The following is a 21,300-nucleotide window of genomic DNA, read 5'->3' on the forward strand; positions in this document are numbered from 1 at the left end:
AAAATATTCGCTCATAAAGTTATTTTTTCAAAAATTTATTTACGAACAAATTCATTTTAGATAAAATGCATACATTTACATAAACTAAACAAATGTGATAAAATGTTGTCGACAATAGAGAAATTGTTTAGGAATTTCGCTTTCTTTGTTGTGCAAGTAAGCGTTTTGACTTTCTAATTATTATTTTGATTTTAGTTTACAACTGTAAAGTATAGCTATTAAAATTATATAAATTATATCTAATTAGTAGAAACCTTAGAAATTTTACAAATTTATTTTCAACAAATGAAAGAGATTTCTTAAATAATCTCTCTCTCTCTGTGTATATATTCCTTTTATGTGACTTCATAAACTCTGGTATTTTTCTATCTGTTGGCAACACTATAGTTATTATATTTATTTTGCTAGGTTGTCTTAAGTAGTGTTGAATTGTGTAGAATAGTTAGTTATCGCAGACCTCCTTCTAACTTTCGCTCTTTTCGAGGAAGTATTTCCCAAGCGGTAGTGAAAGACTTATGTAAGTGCAATTGAAGATAAAGTAAACATTTCACAATTGCAATGACTTAACCTCATTTTCGTTTCCATAACTTGCTCTTATAATTAAGATTGATTTATTTAATCAAATCTCATTAAAATCTCTCGTTAAAATCTCATTAAATTTGTAAATCCAGGAATTAAAAAAAAATATATACAATTCATTACCACTTTAAATCTAAATGCGAAATACTGTGGAGAATTCATACAGAGAGATATGAAATACTACGGAGACTCCGTAGGTGATAGTTAGCAGCTACGGTTATATGTTAAATATTTTCTTGGAACAATGCTGTATTTCATTAAAAAAACTTAATTAAGAAATACATATTTAGATTTACCATTGATCCTTTTTAAAGGGACTATAATTTTTTTTAAACATAAACAGTTCTATGGTTCCATCTACTGTCACTGCAATTATTGCTTTTTTTTGCATAAGCTAGATTGCTTTTTTTAAACAATAGCATAGATTCTGCTTGCTTTTTTTAAACAATAGCATACATAGATTATACGTTACTCAAGTACTAGCTCGAAAAGGGCGAGATCATTGGATTGGATTGGATTGGGGGGGGGGTGAAATTTCTTTTTCGAAAACTGTTCGTCTATTTCGTTTTATACATACATTTATATATATATATATATATATATTAATTGAATTTTTTTAACTTTTTTTCCCATTCTATGAATGGCGTAAATTTGGTTGGGGACATCCTCACCAAGAAATATAAATATATGAAGTCGAAATATAAGCATTTAATGAGTGTCGTAAAAACTTAGCTATTTTCAACTGGTCTGAANTGGGAATAATCTTTAACACTGTTGTTGAAGAGTCGGGGTGACGCAACGGTTAGATGGCTTGCCTCCCAGAGATGGCTTTTCGATTCGAATTCCGCCCACTCGGCTTGCACCAATCAGTTGGCTGAATCTAAATGTCCTCAGTAGCAGTCGGTTCATGGGTTAGAATCCCAGTGACGCCAGACTAACCGTTTTCTTCCTTATGAAAGCATATGTGGGTTAGTTCTATTAAAAGTCTTATTTACTGTATTCTTTTCTTGCCCAATTAAATCTGAAATCAAATATCCAAAACAGATAATATTCGAGGGGAATATCCGAACTCTAATATAAGATTATTTAAAAAATATATCCGAAATTTTCCAAAATCTAATGTTAATTTAAAAAAAAAAATATGAATGTTTTGTATCGAACAAAATGAACACGCGTCTGTTAATTATCAATGTAAAGTAAATGAACCAATATTTACTCTTATTGATGGGGGTAAATTCTCTTCACTTTCTCTTTCAAGTTAAAAAAAATCATAACATTTTATATAAAGGTAATATTAATACATCTCGTCTATTAAATAAGTAACCTATTAAAACTTTAAATATTAATCTAATCAAAATCGTTTACAAAAACATAAATAAACATGATAATTTAACGAAATTTGCTAAAATTTGAAACTTCAGTGTTCCAATGTAACATTGTATACCTTCTTATTTATACAAAAATACAATGCTTTTATCTGCTAACAAGGTAAATTTAAACCATCACATAATTTCTTCCATTTACTAAAATGTAAGTAATGATAGTAAAACCAAAGTTATATAAATTTTTATAGTTCAATGTGAACAACATCTGCCTTTCACTTCAACATTAATTTAATATTTTCGTCTGGGAACTTTTGCTATCAAAGTAGCATTAAAGCATTTTATATATCAGAATAAATATCTACAAGAACTATAATCTTTTCGTTTACTGAAACAAAAATAATAATGACAGTTATATCAAAATTGCTTGTATTAAACAAGTTTAATGTTCCATAGATACAATGTTTATCTTCTTACTTATAAATTTTTAATACATTTGCCTGGAAACATTTGATGTCAAGTTAAATTTAAATTATCCCATCTATTTAAATATAAATAATTTTTCCGTTAACTAAAAACGTAAGTAATCATGATAATTTTAAACAAAATTATTGAAATTTAAAACGGTTTATGTTACATTGAAACACTGTATACCTTTTTATTTATAAGTTTGTTAAGCATCGATCTGGAAACTTTTCATTAAACTATTCGATTTATTGAAGTACAAATTTATAATATTTCTAACCTCTCCATTTACTATAACATAAATAATCATTAATGTTTAACAACAGTTTTTAAAATGTAACAACTTTGATTGTCCTTTGATACAATGTTTATATTTTATTTATAAATTTGTCTGAAAACTATATTGCTACAAGGTTTTTACTTTGATAAATATATTTATTTTCTGTATGTAATAAATATGCATATTTATTCTATTTTTTTGTTACCTGGATAGCTAAAAGAGAAAACAAACAAATGGAATTATTCTTCTTGTTCCTAAATCAGCAACCGAGTCATTTGCATCGAACGATGCTCTGACGCCAACGTGACGACGGCCCTGACATCACATGACCTTACGAGAAGACGATTGGAGAGAGGCGTGGCAGCTGTTTTTAAAAAAAGAGCAGAAGGATTTCGTTTTTCAGAATGTTCGATTTTCTTCTTTTGAATTCTAATTGGAACATCGCGAATGTTTTGGAAAGTCTTGTTTTCCGTGGAATTAGAATGACCCTACTTCACCCTATCTTGCACCTAATTTTTTTCTGCTCTTCTTCTTTGTGACAAATGAGAAAATTACTTGTTTTTATTCAGTTGAAAGTGAATAGCTTAACTGTAATTTTCTTTCTTATAAAAGTACATACTTCGCTCCTTTTAAACCATCTCAAGATTTGCTTAGTTTCTTTTATGAAAATCATCAGGGCTTAACTTGTAAATAATTTTGAATCCAAAAAAATGTTATTTTAATTTTCTTTTTATTTATCAAATGTCGAAAAAAATATTTTATGTAAATAACAACATATTATCGAACATTCCTTTGGAAACTGAATCATTACAAAAAAGTATTTTGTTTTAATTTTTAATTAAACAGAACTTTATAATTTAAGAAACGAACTCTGTTACAAATTTCTTTTAGTTAAAAGAATACACGGGTCTAAAACAGTAAACAAAACATTTTAATGCAACACATTTAGCGTATTGGTGCTGTTTAGGAACTAAAAGAAGCTTAAGCACCTGAATATTTTCTCTAAAAAGTTAAAATCACTCTTTACATTTATTCGAATTGGTAATTAAAGATTATTGCCATTCCCTCGTCCCGTAGATATTTTATTTATTAAAGGTAAGCTAGCGTCATATTTAGCAATACGAGTTGCTTCTAAAAATTTGTTAGGATTTTCGGTTATATTATTTCAACATCGACATAAATGAAATTTGTTCATTAAAGATTGTAAGCCAGCTGACACTTAGCCTATGTCAGTACAGCCAGCATGTATTATATAGGCTTTACTTCGCATGGTCAGCTACTCCATCTTCTTAAATGAGCAGTAGAACTTTTACAAAATGATAGTCGATGAACCATTGCACAAAAAAATTATAATAAATTGATTTACATCATTAAGTGTATATATGTTTGTTAAGAAGTTAAAATATTCATGTCAGATGTGTATAATTAAATAACTCATTTTTTCAATTAAATGTTTTCCTTCAGTATTTATTTTACATTGCTGCTTGAACAAAAAAAAACTTCTACTGTTTAAATTATCCTCTAAAATTACTTATATTAAGAAAAAAATACTTCACGTTTAGATTTAAAGTAATGTAATTACTTCTAATTGTTTGAATTATTTCATGGTTTATTTTAACGTAAAAGGCATATTCTTCATGTATTTTTTAACAAATCAAATTCTTAAACGGATTAAGTTTGCATAATTAATTTAAGTTGTTTCGTATTTTTATAAACTAAGATATATCTAAACACTTTGATTGAGTTCGTTTATTTAATTTATAAACATTAAGGACGATGCTTATGTTTTCATGGAATGGGTGAATTAAGAATGCTCCAAGCAAATTACTCTCAAACGAAATTTGAATTGAGAAGCAAATATAATTCAACAAATAAGTGCAAGAAAATAACTGGAAATAAAATTTACATAACGATTAATACAAAGATTGTATTTCAATTTATTATAAAATCAAAAAGTAATTCCGAATAATAAACATTTTGCTCCATTTCTTTTCTTTCATTAAAATTATTTCGAATAAAGGAAGTAGAATAAAGTAGTGAAATAAGAAAAAAGTTTCCCTGTCGTTTTAATTCTTGTATGCCATTCATAATATTTGATTACAATGTTGTTCGTATACACAGCTCGTTATATTCAACTAGTTATCAATATATAGTTTGCATTAAAATTTGGGTTTCTAAAAATAGCTTTAATATTTATTTTGCCGTGTTGTAAGAAAATCTTTAAGAGAATTAGAGAAATTCTGGATATTTAAAATTATTTTTGATATCCGCTACTAAATGTTTCTATAAGGTTCCATTAATTTACAAAACTTACTAAACAAAAACTTATTCAAACGTAAAATAATTTTTTGATTGCAATTAATGGCATTGAGACCCTTTTAAGATATCATTTTCCTCATTAAATTAACATTCTTGTTGATTCTCAAAAACTATTAAACAAAGTGCATGCAAATTTGTGCATATATTAAATTAGCCAAGCGTTTGTAGTTGTATATGCTACCGGTGCATTATTTGGAAATTTTCGTTTAAAAATGGTTAAATAACAATTTATTTCATTGCTAGTTTGTCATATACAACGGAAGCAGTAAAATTAATAAGCAAATGAATAAAAGGGCCGGGATAGCCTGGTCTGTAGGGGGCTGGGACCATATGTCCGAGAGTTCGTGAGTTCGAACTTCGCGGGCCGAAGACTCACAGTCTAGTAAATGGTGACTGATGCACGTTAAATCTGTCGAGTCGCAAAGTTCTCCATGTTCCTATAACAAATTAACACCTCTGGGGGTACTGGATTAGAGATTGATAGTTCGCTGATTCAGGTCAAAATTACGATCTGCGGATAAATGAATGAATGTACGAATGGTCCGCCCTATAAACGGGTGTGAAGAATGGGTGTGGCAGAGGTAGAATTCTTGGCCATAGATGGTGTCACTGGAAAACAAGAACTATCGATAGTGAGACATGAATAAAAATAAAAATATTGGCATTAGAATTATCAATATTACTAAACTTTTTTCATTGATTGTTTTCACCTTATACGACCAAACTACCAGAATTTCATTCGTGTCAAGTAAGCTCACACTCATAGATCTAAAACACGTTTTTCAAGTCAAGCCACTAGAGTCACAAAATCATATTTTAATATGCATCTCACCTTAGGCATCTGAACACTTCGTATATTTTTTTCAACACATTAGGAACTTTCAGAGCTCCGCACACCTCATTTGGTGACCCTGGACTATTGATATACAAAACTCTCATTCACGCTTATATGACAGCAATCACAATATGTGACACAACTAGATAAACATAATATAACATGATGCAAATTAATTAAACGAAACATAATAACGAGAACTCAAGATAAAGAAGTAACGGCAGATTGGTTCCACTGGAAATAACACATTTCTGAGTTTCTTTAAAAGTAATTCAATGCCCTATATCGATCTGCATAAATAATATTTATGAAATTTCTCAATTTTTTTNATATTTTAAAAAAAATGTATGTTAATCATTGTTTAAAAGGCCGAAAATTATTACACTTGTTCAGGCATTTATTCATTTACGAAGGCAAAAAAATGTGATACGATTAGCATTTGTTTACACCTTTCAGAACTATCACACGAAACTCTACTTATTTTAAAATTTCGGAATTTAGCATACTTTTATCATATATATGTTTTTATACTAGTTGGAATTTAAATTTATCATCGCAACTTTAGTTTTTGTTATAACTCATTGCATAAAATATTTAATTTTTATTTTCAGAAATATCTTACTTATTTCGTCTTTAGATGATAAATTATCTCGTAACAAACTATTTCACTTTATTATTTTAAAAACATATTTACATAAATTTATGCTAATTTATTCCGAAAAATATTTTTTAAGCGTAACGAAAGATATTTTAAAATGTAGTGAATACTGATGAACATCATATTTAAAACAAAAATCATTCAGAAAATTTTCAAACATCTGAAATAAAATTTTATTTTTATTGAATAGCATCTGCATATGCTTTTTACACAAAAGTATTGAAAATATTATAATAAATTTACAATTCAAAAAACGTTTTTTCATTTAGTTGTAAAAAATAAAACTATCGATCGAAAAAACGTCTTTCTTTCCTTTACGCACTGTAGTTTCTAATATTTTTATTCTTGTTTTAATTTATATACAGACAGCGTGTTTTTCTCTGCATCTATAAAGCTATTTAAATTCAAGTCCTACTCTTAGAATGTTTGAATAGTAAACTTGTTTGAATAGTTTAGAAGTTTTCAATTTAAAAAAGGAATTTTGAATCCTTATGATATTTTCAAAATGCATTTTTTAAAGTTTAAGAAATAAGTACAGAGTACAGATAATAAATTTTTTTAAAGGAAACTGCTCCCAAAACTATTCTAAGAAAATAAATATTTTTGTAACATTAAAAAAACAATGTTCTCTATTTTTTTAGCAATGAAGAGCATCATTAGATGCTTGGTTCATCCCAATATTTGTAATAACTACAGTTGCAACTGTTAGACTACAGTTGCGGGAAACATTGACAAATATGGATATTGTTAAAATACCATTATAATGACATTTTAATTTGTATTCCCATGATATACCGTTAATTCCATGTTCTTCAATAAATATCGAGTATAAAATAATTAACGAATGCAGATTTTTCACTACGTAAATTATTGTTAATATTAAACGATATGAGTTGATATTTTTGACAATGATTGTTATTAAAAAATAAAATATTGGCATATTTAGCGATTAAGGTCTTATTCATAAAAAAATCTTCTCTTATATGTTTTGTAAATACTCATTAATTTATTTTTTATGTTTTAATTACAAAAAAAATTTTTTTTCAATTTGGTATCTGAAATTCTCAAAAATAATATTGACCATCATTGTCGTAAAAGTATCAATATTTTCTGTCGATGTATCATGATATTATAATTTTGATATCCTCCATGGATTAGCTTGTTAGGAAAAAAAGTATACTTTTCGTAAATACATACTTTTCATACAGAATGTATATCAACTTTTCCGTCGTGATAGCTTTTGTAAATCAATTATTGAGTATTAAAGTTTTCATAGATATGGTCATCATCACAATGTTCCAAAATACGAAATTCTTTTTCTAAATTTTGTACTTACAGTCTATTATAGTACTTTCTGTTTAATATAAATTACAGTTCTAATATCGATATTTTCGATTGATGTTTCGCAATATTAAAATTCTGATATCACCCAGTGCAAGATGTATCATGATATTATAATTCCGATAACCTCCATGGCTTAGCTTGTTAGGAAAAAAGCATACTTTTCGTATTTTACATACTTTTCATACAGAATGTATATCAACTTTTCCGGCATGTCTTTTGTAAATTAATTATTGAGTATAAAAGTTTTCATAGCTATGGTCATCATCACAATGTTCCAAAATACGAAATTCTTTTTTTAAATTTTGTATTTACAGTCTTTTATTGTACTTTCTGTTTAATATAAATTACAGTTCTAATATCGATATTTTCGATTGATGTTTCGCAATATTAAAATTCTGATATCACCCAGCGGAAGATCCTGTCAGAGAAATGACCTATACTTCCTCGTCAGAATGTAAATCAACTTTTCCGCCATGAGAGTGATACATAGGAAAAACAACTTTTACAGAATAGACAGCCATGTGACCGTGCTCCAAAAATATGAAATCCTTTGCGTTAGAATAAAATAAGGCTAAGCACTCACATAAAACCGGCTTATAAATTGGTGTGCAGTCTAATCTAGATCATAAAAGATACAAATAAAGACGTAATTTAAGTTCTTTTTTTTACGACATAGAGATTTCATTGTGCAACAAATAATTTATTTTCGTTGATGGCATGGTTGGTAAGCACTGCAGTAACTATTTTTTTCTGACTCTTTAAAAACTAACAAACTATGAATTATGTTTCTTTAGCACTTTAAATGCATTTTTTTAAGGTCATCACACATTATATTGTAGTTAATTTTAAAGCAGTAGGAAATTTTTCTTTTAAGCTAAAATATTGGTTTTTTATATACATTGTAGTGGTTTTTTAAGTACACTGTGAAAAATTTTAGCTTACCTCAACGCCGAAAATGGTATAAACTGTCTTACACCAAAGTGCTGTAGTTAAACGTTATACATAATTCTCTTTTTTACGCTACTTGGTGGAAAGTACCAGCCACCATTTTTATTATTCATTAAAACTAATATTTATAATTACAGAAAGATTAGAATAATTGAAGTGAATTTTTCGATACAATACGTAATATTACGATACGATACGTAATATAATACGTAATATAATACGTAATACAATACGTAATATAATACAATACGTAATATAATACGATACAATACGTAAGACTGAAGCAACTGCGTAAACTGCTCGCGTTTATTTTAGATAATATACGTAATAATATACGATACAAAACGTAATATAATACGATACAATACGTAAGATTGAAGCAACTGCGTAAACTGCTCGCGTTTATTTTAGATGCTAAGTATCTTTATGCTATGCTGGCGTGATTTACTCTACAAACACAAAGCTACAAGAACACTGTTTCTGTTAAATGTTGTTTTCTGTTCTTCTAACTAAGAACATGGACATGGAAAGCGAATGTATATCTTCGAGCTAAAAACATGGACAAGGAAAGCGAATGTCTATCTTCGAGCTAAAAACATGGACATGGAAAGCGAATGTCTATCTTTGAGCTAAAAACATGGACATGGAAAGCGAATGTCTATTTTCGAGCTAAAAACATGGACATGGAAAGCGAATTTAAAGAAATGTATTGATGAAATTTAGAAATGAATCGCGTGTGATCTTACATCGATTGGTTCATTCAATAAGAAAAATAATTTTATTGGATTTTGTTTAACATTATGGTTGTCTTTGCACTAGTCCTATAAGAAACTATATATATTTTCGCTATTTTAAAATTATATTTATTTTGACTACACAATTTAGTTATAAGAAGTTAAGTAATCAATAGAAGTAATAGAATCAATAATCAATAATATTTTTTAAATATTATTATTCATAATAATAAAAATAAGCTGCATTCTTTATTGCGTAATTCATCAAAATCTGTAACCTAAAAAAAATTTTCTGCTCACAGATCCGCCGTTTTACGTAAAACAAAGCAGCTTGTGCTACTTGTCCTACACCTCTTGTCTTGGGCCACTTCCGTTTTTAAATTTCGGATTTGTGCGACTTCTCCTATTTTCACTTCTGTGGTATGCAACAGCTTTAAATAGATAGTCTATGTTCAATGTAATTTTTTGTTTTGATTTTTGTGGTCTAAGTTAAAAATTATATTCCACGACGTTAGCGTTTTTAACTTACGAATTTTTTAAAAATCTCTTATTTTCACTTATATAAGTTTGATATTTTTTCACGGGAGCATGCGCATTTCGCCAGAGCTGACGATGCGCACCAGAAGTGCGCACACGCGCAATTACTCGAAATCTTGAGTAGGGAAGCTAACGTAAATTTGAGAAACCTCCATATTATAAAGCAAGAATCATCTATTTGGAAGGAATATATACTCTAATTTGCATTTAATAATGCAATAATAATAATAATTTGCAGTTAATAATGCAGTTATTGAATATCGAAACTTCAAGGAACGCCAAGAAAATTATAGTGAGTAGTTTGTTTATAATTTAGAATGAGCTGTCGATTGTTTGTTTCTGCTTTCAACGCTAATATTCATCACAGAAACAAAAGTCGGCCATTAAATTTGCGTTTATGCTTTTAGTTGTGCGGTAAATATCTTTTAATTATTAAATTTCTTAGAGTTGAATTGACTAATTTTGTACTATATATTTTTTATCAGCATTTATTTTTCTGGTCTAGTTCGAATTAATCTTAATATTCTCACTGTGCTGCGGGTATGTTCGATTATACAAACTAATTTTATTTCAATTGCAGTACAAATGTATTCTAAATTAATGATTCTTACTTTATAATTTATTGAAAAAATATGTTTATTGAATCTAGTTTTAAATTTACTGAACGTGTCTTTATCTTACTGCAATTATAAATTTTAGTGTTTCTGAATAACAAAAATGGACGCGGCTATTTTGTATCAAGTAGTGTAGAGAACATTGATGTTGTGAAATACAAAATCCAAGAGTTATGTGTAGCGTTTTACTACACAACTTTGATGTAAAGATGTTGCCACCATTTTTCGCGTTGATATACACTAAAGTGCAATAAAACCATAGTATTGGCTCATTGTTAAAAACCAGCATTATAATCACATGGATATTTCTTTAACTCTTATTTATTAATTGAGAGTCTTCAACCAATTATGCTTCAGCAACTTGAAATTCAAATTGCGATACTCAGGCGCAAAGTATTTAACATTTCATTTGTAGTAAAGACTTAAACTGTCTTATTTAAAAATATTAATAATATTAGTTTCGAATATGCATTATATTTAAAACTGAATTTTAAAAAATTATATTTAATTCATTCCTAACTGTGGTTTTCTAGTTAAATTGTTTAATCACAAAATTTGTAATCGAATAAACTGAAATGGCTACCTTCTGAAGGGTAAGTAAAAGTTGAAAAATATTTTTTTTCTGTTAGTAGAAGATATTATTTTAAATATTAAAGCTTGTGAATTTGTTTCAATCTAAAATTCCAACTAAATTATTTTTTTAAGTAAAAAATTTAGACAATATTGCTTTGTTACATTTTAATGTAACTGATGTAGTTTCCTCTGCCAGCGAAAGCTTACGACTTTGAAATAAATTTTGCCCAGAAATGGAGCAATAACGGTACAAAAATAGGATAAAAATACAAAGTTTCCGGAATGCAATCTCTTTAGTGCTACCATGATCTAAACTAACAAGATTAACGTTTCGGTCACGTGACCTTTCTTGCAAAAAAAAAATTCAGTTGTTTTATGATCAATTTTTTAGTAAGGTACGGCATACTGCCCGATAGAAATTCTGAAAATATCATTATTTTTGTGTTGAAAGTTCAGAGCTATTGCATTCTTAGAGTTTTAGGTTTAGAAAATACACGCTTATAAATGAAGTCAGTATTTTGTGTCGTACTTTAAAATTAGTAATTGGTTCAAAATGATGTAATTCTTTGCCCTCTTATACTTTTATAAGTATAATTCAGTATGACTTCACAAAGATTAGTGTATAATGCTAAAAAACAATATTACAAGTAATATCAAAAGGAAGGAGAGTATGATATATAAAAATGTATACTACAGGATTGTATGATGCATAAAAAGCAAAATTGAAAGCTAAGAATCGGGTTCCAAAAGTTTGTGGGTTCGATCTGCACCNATTCTTTGCCCTCTTATACTTTTATAAGTATAATTCAGTATGACTTCACAAAGATTAGTGTATAATGCTAAAAAACAATATTACAAGTAATATCAAAAGGAAGGAGAGTATGATATATAAAAATGTATACTACAGGATTGTATGATGCATAAAAAGCAAAATTGAAAGCTAAGAATCGAGAATAGCTTTCTAAATGAGATGGTTTCAAATGCTTGCTTTCGTATGCCTGTTTAGGCAGAGGGGGTGCGATTGTTCTATGTTTTCCAGTAGCGCCATCTATGGCCAAGAATTCGAATTCTTCCACACCATACGTCATACCTGTTTATAGGGCGGACCCATTAATTTATTCACAATTTTCCAATTCACATCGTAATTTTGACCCGAATCAGAGAACGATCGATCTCCAATATGTTGAGTTAGGCGTGCTGATCGAGACAGGCGTGTTCAGATCACGTACAGAAGTCATCCATGTAAGACTAGGCTACCGACAACCTTCTAATGAAAGGCCGGGATAGCCTGGTTGGTAGGGCACCGGGCCCATGTCCAAGATTTCGTGGGTTCGATCCCCACCTTCCTAAGATTCCCCGTGTAGTAAATGGTGCACGTTAAATCTGTTGATTCGTAAGATCCTCCACGTTCCCATAACAAATCAATACTTCTGGGGGTACTGATTCAGGAGATTCCTTGTCTTCTGGATTGGTTCAAAATTACAAGGCTACGGATTTGAACATTATTAGTCGTAAACCCAAAATAGGGTCGACTGTTCAACGACGGATATAAAAAAAACCTTCATATGAGGCGAACCGGGTTCGAATCCCAGTCGATACGAATTCCACATCCGGCTTGAACAGACCATAATGCTGACGTGAAATATCCTCAGTGGTAGGCGGATCATGGGTTAGAGTCCCCTTGCCGTCAGGCTAATCGTAGGAGGTTCTCGGGGTCTTTCTCTCCATGTAACGCAAATGCGGGTTAGCTCCAACAGAAAGTCATCCACGAAGGCGAAATTTCTCCCAATTCTCGATCCAGGAGTTCCCTTGTCTTCTGGATTGGGTTCAAAATGACAAGGCTACGGAGTTGAACATTAGTAGTCATAAACCCATAAAATTGGGTTGGCTGTTCAACGATGGTAGTAAAATGTCAACCGTTATCTATTAAAAGGAGCCTCCATTTAGAGTTCAGTTAACATGTCTTAATATAAAAATTATAGGAATTGAACAACTGTAGTGGTAGTTACGCTACATTACTTCCCCACCCCGAGTTATCATGCCTTATATACAAGTTAAAGAATCTAGTTAACATGTCTTTTAAACTAGTGAATTGGAATTTAATAGTTGTATTGGCAGCTACACTTCACTCTGCAACTGAATCATCGCCTATGCGGCACTTTTTGTCGAGTCAAAATTAATTTCTGAAATTTTTTACAGTGTAAAAAGTTGACTGGATATGCTTTTCTCATCTCAACTTTTTCTCTGAAAACACTTTAATACTCAGATTTCAAAAATATTTGAAATGTTAAGTAATCCGTTCAAGGGGGGGGGGACGTTTTAAAAATGATTTTTTTCACATTTGTTTAGTATAAGGTATTGTTTTAAATTAAACTGAAGACGATCATGTCTTTATTTTCAGTATAATTAAGATAACACCAATGATGTTTGATAACTTAAATCTTTGTTTGATCAAAACTGAGCTCCATGGAGTTTATTCTTCATTTTTTAAGAATTATTTATCATTGATATGTTATTTTAGAGAATTATTGGCGAAATCAACATGGCGTGATGTCACCAATTATATATTTAATGGATTTTATCTATCATTTAAAATTTACGTTTATATTTCCGCTAGCCCTTTCAATTTATTGTAAATCTTAAAATAATAGTTGGAGTAATCAAAGTTTTGAAATTCAAATAAATCAAATAAAATGTCTTCATAGAAAAATAATAATCTCAAAACTTAACTTTTGATACAATCAAAGGAAATACAAATTAAAATCAACTAAAAACTTACATGCTGTTAGAATTTTCATTCGAAAATTACTATAATTAGCAGTAGAGTGTCCGCCTAATTAACCGTAAATGATCTTGAATGCTGTTGAGGTGGAGTTGTGTTTTATCAAAAGTGCAGTAGAATGCGGTTTGATTAGTTAATCGGGCTATTTCCCCTAATGTAAGAAATAGGGAATACTACATTTATTTGTGTTAAGCAGCTTCATGGTGCTGTTATCCATGCTTGTGTGAGAGTATCGTATTCTAAAAGTTGTGACTACAATTTGGGAAGTGCAGGAAACTCCTTTTGTGTTGTAGGAAATGGTGGAAAAATTGTGGTGTCAACGCTGGTACTCGAACCCAGCCTTCTCGGCTATAATAGGTACTCAGCTGCAAGAAAATAAGTGGCTTTATTAGGTGGATCTGGTTAGTGCGATAAAATGCTTGTTTACCCATATTAGGTGAAAAATACAATGATTTTTCTTATAGATAATAGTTTGAGTACTATCTTATTTATAGTTATATTGCTTTGTTTGAATATGGCAAAATAATAATTAAATAAATTTTTATTATACCATATTTTCTGAGAAATTTCAAACAATGTAATTCTACGTACTTTTGAATACTTGAAGTAGTTTTTGCTCATGATAAAATGTATCTAATTATTTAAAAAAACGTAATCTATATACACTGAGTGGCCAAATTATTATGACCACCCCCTCAGTGCGATGTTGGGCCACCTTTTGCGCGTATTACTGCCTTAATTCGTTTGGGCATGGATTCTATGAGATGTTGGTAGGAGGTAGAAGGTATGCCAGACCATGCTCACTGAACTGCACTTGCCAATTCCTGCAAATTTGATGGTACTGGATCCATCTGTCTGAGCGCCCGTTCAATTTCATCCCACAAATTTTCAATTGGATTGAGATTTGGGGATTGTGCTGGCCAACGAAGCAAGTTAAATACTCCGTCATGCTCTTCGAACCATTTGAGGACAATGCCAGCTTTATGACAAGGAGCGTTGTCCTGCTGGAAGTATCCATCCCCGCCAGAGTACACCATTGACATAAACGGATGTACTTTATCTGCGATGATATTTAAATACCCTTGGGCATTAAGGCGTTGTGGTGCAGGAGTTAAAGAACCCATACAATACCAAGAGAATATTCCCCATATCATAAAGTTACCACCACCAGCTTGAAGTGTCGTGGCAATGCAGTTGGGGTCCATGTTTTCGTGCTGTTTTCTCCATATCCTCATCCTGCCATCTACGCGATGCATTTGAAATCGTGATTCATCGGACCACATGACCCTCTTCCATTCCTCTACTGTCCAATGTTTGTGCTCCTTTGCAAATTGGAGACGTCTGCGCTGATTTAAAGCAGACAGTAGAGGCTTACGAGCAGGTCGTCTGCTTCCATACCCTATACGGCGCAATGTGCGTCGAACAATCCGTTCAGAGACGTTCACAGTTGCTCCTTGATTAAGATCACTTGCAATTTGTCGCACTGTTGCTCTCCTGTTGCGCTGCACTACCCTGGCCAGTTTTCTCTGTGATCGAGCATTCAGTGCTCTATGACGACCACAAGTCTGACGTTGAGACCCGGTTTTTTGCTTGATTGTCCATTCTTTGTACAACTGCTGCTCTAGAACACTTCACAAGTGCACCCGTTTTGCTGATACTCGTTCCGACACATCCCGCACCCACAATCATTCCACGTTGAAATTCAGTTAAATCACTTTTCTTTCCCATATCTGAGCAAGCAACACAGTATAACTGATAACTCACTTGTTCAGCATTCCCGTGTTATAGTTATCTTGCCCTCTAGCGGCAGCGCTGGGATGCAATAACTCATTTGCATAAAACTCTGAGGTGGTCATAATAATTTGGACACTCAGTGTATATCATTTGCATAGAGGCCGTTACCAATCTTAGTAACTTTACTAATGCTATAGTGACAATCCATTACAGGATATTGGCATAGATTGATACAAAGCAGTGTCAGTTTACTGATACAGTTCAGTCTTGGTTTAACAATTTATCCTGCGATAAATTTTCGTGATATTTATGAATATTAAATAATTTTTAATATATAATTAGGTAAATAATTCATTTAAAATGTCCCAGAGTTACTTTATTTCAAACTGCATTGTGAGAATTTTCAAAACATTCGGAACATTATGGATGAAAAAAGCTCGAAAACATTTGCTTTCTCTTATTTAGAACAGCATTTTAAATTAGGAAAGAAAAACAATTATTAAAGTTACTAATATTAAAAAAAAAAAGAACGCATTGTTAAAATAGTCTTTTGATTTCCATTTGAAACTTTCATATTTAATTCAAATAAGCCGTAAAAAGGCATTATTTTAGTTAAATATTGTTTTACCATCTTAAATAAGGTTTATTTGGAATTCGAAAATTAACTTTAAGGTAAAATCAAGTAAAAAGTGAAAACTCAATTAAAAAGTTAATTTTAATTTATTGTTAGACCTCATTGGTTTGCTTTTTTACTGAAAACAATTATGAAGAATTTAGTATTTTCAAAAAAAATAATACAATGGCTTTGTTTTTACGGAAAATAATTACTAAAGGTTTGGTGTTTTCTAATAGTAAAGCAATCTTTTTGTTCTTGCAGAAAATAATAACCCGAAACTTTGACTTTTCTATTAATAAAACAAAGGCTTTGTGATAATAGAAAAATATGCTTAATAACTTTGTGCTTTATAACAATAAAACAATAGCTTTATGTTTGTAGTAACTACTATAAGAAACTCTCTGTTTTCCAAGAATTAATTAATAGTTTCACTGTTTGAAAGTAAAGTTACTTATTTCGAAAAAATGTGTGTATAGTTTTCAGTTCTAGAAATTTCTTATTCCTATGCTTCACATAAGTTAATTTCTCTTGAGTTTTTAGTTACTTTCATTTAAATTTACTCAAAAACAAATAAATCACTCTTTACATGTCTTATATTTAAATAAATTAAACACTAGTTATTACTTACTCAATTTCATTCAATTGTACGGGTGTGTATGTTTGCTTTGAAGCATTTACTTATCATTTAAATACATTTTATTAAAGTTTCAGTAATGATTTAAAAACAAATATTTTTCCTGCCGTCAATTCTTAGTCTTGATAAATGAAATTCTGATCCCATTTCAAAACTAATTCGCGTAGAAAGGAAAAAAAAAGAACAATCAAAATGCTTTGATATCACACAGATCGTTGCAACAAATTAATTTCAAATCCGCTAAGCCGATTTTCATTTCTCTCGAAAAAGGAAAATGCACCTGCTTCACTAATAATTCAGCAAATTTTTTTTAGGAAAAAAAAAAATACATTGTATAAAGGAAAATATAATGAAAAAAGATGCAGCAATCCGTTTGATCAGAAATAGTCTGAGCGACAATCTTTTTCCATCGCATACCCATCATGGGTAACGTTTGTGGCTTCGAAATATCCAGAGATGATGCCACCACAACTAGAGAAATAATGGATGGGTGGCAAGTTGGGTGGGATGAATAAGGAACAAAACAAGATAGAGAGAGACAAAAAAAAAGAAAAAAAAAAGAAATCAAAATAAAAGGACGCTTTTCCCGCCAGCTGTGTTGAACGGAGAATTGCGGCGATTTCTGTCTAATGACTAAGGCATTGTCAACTCCTCATTGGTTCATTTTTTATTTCTTTATTTTTTTTGTGCGCACTGTTGTTTTATTACCACTTTTTTGTTAGAAGAAGGTCTGGTGGTAGGAGGTTCGGGCGACTAATGACTCGCAAAGACTCAGTGACTGACTTTTTTCTTCTCTTAGTTTTTCCCTGTTTTGGGTGTATTCTAGGGAATTTCGGTGTACTGGGAGTAAAGAGAGGGGAAAAAATTCCACATATAAATGCCATCAATTTTGTTCTGTTTGTTTTTTTGTGTCGTCATTGTGTTCATTGGTTTTTACTGTGTTAGCGATCATTTAATGAAATACTTGATCTTGAACAAATAAACAAGTTTTTTCGTGGAATATCTGTCATTGCCAAAATGGGTGAAAATTAACTTCGGTGACCAAATATATATATATANTATATATATTAGATAGTTACTTGGATATATAAAATTAAAAATAGAATTTTTTAATACAGAAAACAAAAAAGGAATAAAAAAAGAAATCAAAGTTACTTGCAAAGATAATTAATTACAAATTTTACTAACGATAAATTAACCACTGTACGATGTATCAATAGTGCTTTTTGATGTATTATTAATATCACAAAAGCAAAAACATATCAATAAAATAGTGTGAGAAGCGCCAAAATTAACAATAGGCAGGTTTGCAAACAAAAGTTTATCAAGTAGAAACAGCTCAAAAATTCGAAAAAACACTCGAAATAATAATATAAAGGAAACGAGAATAATAAACGCCATGTACTTACAATCAACATGCAAAGCGAGTGAAAAATATAGTTCCATAACCAGGGCTCGATGAATTTGAAAAATATTGGTAGTCATATAATTGGTTTGAAAAATACTGAAAAAATTTGTGGTAACCAGTAAAAATATTAATTAGCAACTCAGAATATTTCTGTTTTTCTTTTCATAAATTTGAAATTTTGTTACAGAATCTATTCATCAATATCAAATATTACAATCGGGATACTAATTACAACACATTAAAAAAAATTTAATTCTTAATTAGAAATAGCAGAATGATAAAAACTTATGTGATTTAACTTATGCATAAATGAGTTTGAAAACTTATGTGTGATTTCACAAAGTATTTTGTTCAATACTTAAGTCCAATACCAAAATCCATAATCCGTGGAATACGAAAAATCCAAAATTACAAACCTTGCACTAAAAGGACTTGGTAGTTCTGTATCTAAACAACTGCTTCTTTTTATTATTATTTTGCTGAAGTAAAATTGGAACGAGCGCGATTTTCCTATTTTTTTAATTACGAAATTGATACTTTACGGATATTTCGAAACGAGCATTTAAGTGACCATCTCTGAAGGGCTTGATTTTGCGCTGATTTCATCGTTAATCAATGTGGTCTTTCAGCAATTATCGATACAGATTTCTACATGGTTTTCGGAAATACCGATACTTTGTAGATTGCAAGAAAATTTCGAATCCGACATTTAATAATAATTTTATGACGTACGAGTTCGATTTATGCTGGTTTCTTCGTGGATCCACATGACCCATGGATTTCTAAATAATTTCTACATTTCCGATATTTATAAAGGGAAACTATGACGACTCATAAATCTCGAATCGCGTAATGCGGAATTAAAAATTTCAGGAACACGCAGAATGCAACGATAAGAAAAATAGGAATTTTTTTCCGATGATTGCTGACTATATGGGTGAGATCGGAAGGGTAGACTATTGTTTGAAGTCAGTCCTCAGATAAAATTTTTTTCATAAAAATTAAAATATTAAAAAATGTCAAATTGTAATTAAAAATTTATAAATACAGTCGCCAGTCAGAGCTCGGTTCGGCAACCGAGTGACCGTATTTCACAAGCCTTGTTCATAACTTAGTTTCCTGTTTACAAAACGTGAAATTATAGCTTAATGTAGAAGAATGGGAAAAATAATATATGGATATGTTTGTACTAAAGTTAAGGAGTCATCAAATTGGTTCACTGTATCGGAGTTTCTCGGATGTGCTCAAGATAGCAAAATATTAAACCCGACAGCTCAGAATAATTGTAATTAATGAAGAGTCGCATTTCAAAGAAATTATTTCGGTTCAATAGCTTATGTAGAGCATAATGACATTAATTGAAAGTTCGATATTTCAATTGAATTTCGGAGGATGTGGTGTGAAATAGTTAAAAAAATTCTTAGTATGTACACTGAAGTTAAAATCTAATTTTAATTGTTGGTTGCCAGGAATTTGTCGAAACAGAGTTTGCTAATGGTAACTATTACATTACTTTAGATAAATTAAAAAAAAACTGTTTTACATGTTTTATATAAGTTTTATATACGAATATATTAATTTGTTTTATGTAAGTTTTTGTATTATATTCAGTTTTCATTGATTTCAATGATTTTGTATTGTATCTCACATTTGTCGGATACTGGTTGTTAATTGGAGATTCGAAAATTGACCAAATTTGTTTTTTAAATAAATAAACATTACTATAATTTTTTTTAATTATATTAATTTAACTATACATAATACTTATATAATTGTTTGTATTAACAGTAAAATGTAATTAGTTATAAATATTAAACTCAAAATCATTCTTTTTTATCGTGTTTGTCAAAAATACCGATATTTTCCTTTTTTTTCAATACTTATCTCCAAAATATTTAAAATTTCAGTCATCATTATGATTATTAAGTAATCATAACAATAACATTCCCTTTAGTTTTATTGCAACTGCAATCTTAACATTGAGTATTATAATTATGGAAATTTCCAACCGTTTTGAGTTCCCACCTCTTTCTATTAATAGCTTTACTATGTGACAAATTCAAAAATGAGTTCTAAATCTTATTTCAAATAATTTCTCACAAAACCTAAATTGCTTTTATTTGTTTGCATTTTTATATTTTTAAAAACAAATTGCATCATTTGGAGTTTCATGGTGTAATCTCAGATTATCTGAACTCATGCATTTCAATATTTTAAATTACAAATGAAATCGTAACAGAATTTGCCGTAAAGTGTTTCCACCGCTGTATAGCTTAATTGAAAAGCTCTATTCGATATTATATTTTTTAAAGCGAATTTTGCGAATGAAGGAGGGTTAAAAATTTTAAATACGAAAATTAGAAAAGTAAAAGGACTTCCTTTACCTTATTTGGGAGATATCATACTTAACATACTTCATAGGCATAGCTTTGGATTAATATACATAACAAAATCAAAACGAATTGCTCATCAATGAGTCACTCCAAAATTTGCCTTTAATTTTTTTTCAAAAAATGTTGCTACTTTGCTTCAGCTAATCTGTCTCAGGTTAGAAAAATTCTTTTGAAGGTCCTTAAATGATCAATGTTTTCATTCAGTTCCCGTATTGCCTATCAGTGTCCCAATAGAGTGTTTCCAAAAATTCTTCTAGCTTCCATTTAAAATTATTAATGCTATGTTTCATGTTACTGAATCATTTTCAATATTTTTTTTTCTATAAATGTCCACTCCCAAGAAAAAATAAGCTTCCGGGCAAAACACAATCAATGAATACCCAGTTAAAGTTGCGTTTATGGAAGGGCGAAAGCTTAATTCTGGTCACGATTTGCCGATATTAAAAGTTATTACCACGTGACTCGAATTTTATTGGCTGTTTGAAGTAGGAGCGGTGCTACAACTAGGCGTTAAAATGTGAAAGG

The 21,300-nt window shown here is 30.1% G+C and overlaps 1 protein-coding gene and 1 long non-coding RNA gene across 5 annotated transcripts in view; one reads left to right on the forward strand and one right to left on the reverse strand.

The window, feature by feature from the left end:
• The window catches only part of LOC107441786 (tyrosine-protein phosphatase 69D), a 521,936-nt gene that overhangs the window by 309,034 nt on the left and 191,602 nt on the right, over positions 1-21,300 (reverse strand). The gene's annotated exons all lie outside the window — the stretch shown is intronic.
• The window catches only part of LOC139426067 (uncharacterized), a 114,209-nt gene continuing 103,086 nt past the window's right edge, over positions 10,178-21,300 (forward strand). The window contains exon 1 of the long non-coding RNA XR_011637345.1: positions 10,178-10,313. This is a non-coding gene — a long non-coding RNA (uncharacterized lncRNA). The remainder of the gene's footprint in view (positions 10,314-21,300) is intronic.

Source organism: Parasteatoda tepidariorum, chromosome 7 (assembly GCF_043381705.1).
Source record: "Parasteatoda tepidariorum isolate YZ-2023 chromosome 7, CAS_Ptep_4.0, whole genome shotgun sequence".
In the NCBI taxonomy this organism is placed as follows: domain Eukaryota; kingdom Metazoa; phylum Arthropoda; class Arachnida; order Araneae; family Theridiidae; genus Parasteatoda; species Parasteatoda tepidariorum.